The sequence below is a fragment of the Musca domestica genome, unplaced genomic scaffold (genome assembly GCF_030504385.1).
Source record: "Musca domestica strain aabys unplaced genomic scaffold, Musca_domestica.polishedcontigs.V.1.1 21, whole genome shotgun sequence".
NCBI lineage: Eukaryota > Metazoa > Arthropoda > Insecta > Diptera > Muscidae > Musca > Musca domestica.
The window spans coordinates 12,802,288-12,805,928 of NW_026712258.1; the positions used below are offsets into that span (position 1 = coordinate 12,802,288).

Sequence of the window (3,641 nt, forward strand, 5' to 3'; positions counted from 1 at the left end):
ATTATGATGTGTGAAATTTGACGACTATCGGACTCTTACATCACATTTTATAAGAGTGGAATTATTTAAAATTTTTACCCTTTGTGGGGAAGGTACTTGAAGGGGTGTACCGATATTGTCCATTTTCGCATCTGACCTTGCACTGATGAAAATATTAGGATTTGCAAAGTTCGAGCAAAATCGGATTATCGTTTCTCTTTCTGTGCAAAAAATATTTTTTGAAATTTCGACCTTTTGTGTGGGAGGTACCAGAAGGAGAGAACCAATATATTCCATTTTCACACCAGACCTCGGGCTAATACAATTATTGGGATGTGTGAAATATGAAGACTATCAGACTCTTATATTACATTTTATAAGAATTTTAATTATTCAAAATTTTGACCTTTTGTGGGGGAGGTCCCTGATGGAGGGGACCGATATTGCCCATTTTCGCACCTGTCCTAGCACTGATGAAAATATTAGGATTCGCAAAGTTCGAGCAAAATAGGATTATCCTTTCTCTTTCTGTGCAATAAATTATTTTCTTTAAAAATTTTGACATTTTGTGTGGGAGGTACTAAAAGGAGTGGACCGATATTGCCCATCTCTGAACTTGATCTAAGTTTGACAAAAATATTACAATGTACCAAGTTTGGATCAAATCGGAAACTCCCTTCGAGAGTTATCGTGCGCACCAGCCAGACAGACAGACGGACGGACATCGGTAGATCGACTCCAAATGTTCTGAAACGGATTTGGTCCAAAGAGAGGTCCGTTATTTCGACTAGGCACGTTTTGACGGTATCAAATGACATTTACCCTCTGTAGCCATATGGCTGAGGGTATAAAAATAGCGGTCCGATTTTTCTCTTTTAAAGTTTACACATATTTTACTCACAAACTCAACGAATGTTAATATTTATATCAGACATGTGTGAAGCTTGAGAATGTAAAATAATGTAACTCTCCTTCTGATCTTACTCCACAAGATGTCAACATTTTTGACCGCACTGTGCATCACAAAAAATGCAAGACAAAAATATTCTTCATTAAAGTTTCAAAAGTCCAAATTTAGGATATTGAATACAAACTTTTTGGTTCTTTTTCAAAAATGTGTATGTATAAATATATTGTCATATGCTGAGAATATATGTATGTATCAGTCGGAATACCGAATAAATTATAAATTTTCACTTATGTAGATACTTCTATGATTTCTGTGTCTTGCGAATGACCCCAGAAGAAAACAAATTTGCCATCGTGCAGTTGATTATTTATCGCAAAAAAATCCCATTTCCCACTCTGCCTTAGGTAATGTAATGCAACACAATTATTAGAATGTAGTAGGTATGAGTTTCCGTAGTGTAGTGGTTATCACGTGTGCTTCACACGCACAAGGTCCCCGGTTCGAACCCGGGCGGAAACAAATTTTTTTTTTTTACATATCGCAAAATAAAATTTGTTATGCATAAAATGAGTTACAATTTTAGGGTATTTTAGGTATGAGTCACAATAGTGGTAAGGGTATTATGTCTTTGTGCATTTGTTTGTAACATGGAGAAGGAAGCGAGATAGACCCATAGTTACTTTTGAGGATCTTCTTAGAATCACTTTTTGAGTCGATTTTAGCATGTCAGTCCGTCTGTTCGTTAGTATGTCCATGTATTTTTGCGAACAAATAGCAGATCGCATTTATTATCAGATTGAGATGAATTTTTTCAAACAATATTTGTTTGGTCCAAAAACGAACCCCATTGAAATTGGTGAGAATCAGTTAGAATTTAGATATAGCTCCCATATATATCTTCAACCGATTTCGGGTTCATTGTGCACTAAATGGCTAATATCAGTTCAAATTATCTGTATTTTGGTACATCTGACCGAATTTGGTCTAGATGGAAGTATGCCAAAATTGGTTGAAAATCGGTTCAGATATAGCTATAGCTCCCATATGATGTTAAAGTCCCTGTAATATGCACTCCACAACAATGATATTTGGTGCCACATATCTTAAAGAGCTCGAAAATACGTTTGCCAAATCGGCTCAGATTTGGATATAGCTCCCATATATTATTGTGCTAATAATGGCTAATATCAGCTCAAATGGAGTGAATTTCGGAGGTACATTTCCATATGGTGGAACTCGGCTCCGATACATATTTTTATTGATAGGTGGTATGATCTATTTCAAATAAATTCATTTGTTACGGGAGCTCTACGAAATATGCGTAGTGGTGTAGGGTACAATATAGTCCCAATTGCTTACTGTTTTTTGTCAAAAATTAAACCCTTATTTTCTTGAAATAATATTTTTTCCTTGGCTTCATCCTTCTAAAATGATATTCTGTAGAAGATTTCTTCAGAAATTCATAAGAGATACGATTTTAACTTTAAATGTCGTAGAGGAGTGCATTTTTCTTTTTCTACGCAGGTTACTTTATGATACACCTGCCTTCTTTTATACCCTCCACCATAGTATGGAGGGTATATTAAGTTTGTCATTCCGTTTGTAACACCTCGAAATACACATTTTAGACCTCACAAAGTAAATATATATTCTTGATCAGCATAAAATTCTATGTCGATTTAGCGGTGTCCGTGCGTCTGTATGTCTGTCCGTCTATACGTCTGTGGAAATCAATCTAGCTTCCGACTGAATTGAAGCAGATTGATAAATTTTTACTCAAACGTATGTTATATCTGCAGGACTTTTGGTATTGAAAATGAGCCATGTAGGTCCACGTCTTCGTCGTCTTTTGATGATTTTAGCGACATTTTTTACCGGAATTGTTTCTAATATGGTATTTGAAGTTCGTAATGCATACTACAGCCTAAGACAGAAAATTGTCCGTTCAGGTCCACGTCTTCATATAGCCTCCATATAACGGTACCTCCCGATATTCGATATTTTGATGATTTTACCTAAATTATTACCGATTTTTTTTAAGTTTCGCATTTGAATATTGTAATGGCTTATGACAAGTGTTACCTATGCAGGTTCATGCTGTCGTATAGACCCTAATATACTGCAACATTCGTTATTTTTAAGATTTTAACAGAATTTTTAATGGGTTTTATTGTTTTTGAGAATTTCCAAATTCGTTCCAAATGGCGGAGGGTATTCAAAGTTCGGCAGTTCACCACTTTCGGCCAACCGAAGCAACTCTTTAGCTCTTTTGAGTCTATTTTCTTTTTGTTGCGGTGTAAGTTATTGCACTTTTTGGAATTTCAATGGCTTTACCCCGAACTCATTCCTCAATATTTGCCGAATGGAATATTGTAATATGTTCAGCTCACGAGCCATTTTTTCGGCCACTGCGACGCTGGTTTCGATTAAGTCGCTTCTTTACTTTTCGAACCATTTCTGATGATGTTGCTGTTTTCTTCGTCCGCCTCCTTGTCATCGGGCTACGCTACCAGTATCACGGTAACTAGAGATGGTACAAAAGATTTATTCACATTTAATGGGTTTTATTGTTTTTGAGAATTGTCAAATACGTTCCAAATGGTGGAGGGTATTCAAAGTTCGGCCCGGCCGAACTTAATTGCTTTTTTACTTGTTAAGCTCTACTTTCAGAATCTACAGGATTTTCCTCGAATTATTGAAGACATGGAATTTTGTCACACAGTGTTATTATATCAATAAAAACATATTGCAG

General features: G+C 35.8%; 1 non-coding gene across 1 annotated transcript; it reads left to right on the top strand.

The window, feature by feature from the left end:
• Nucleotides 1-1,335: 1,335 nt before the first annotated feature.
• Nucleotides 1,336-1,408, top strand: TRNAV-CAC (transfer RNA valine (anticodon CAC)). Its single transcript has one exon. It is a non-coding gene; the product is annotated as a tRNA-Val (tRNA).
• The last annotated feature ends 2,233 nt before the right edge of the window (nucleotides 1,409-3,641 follow it).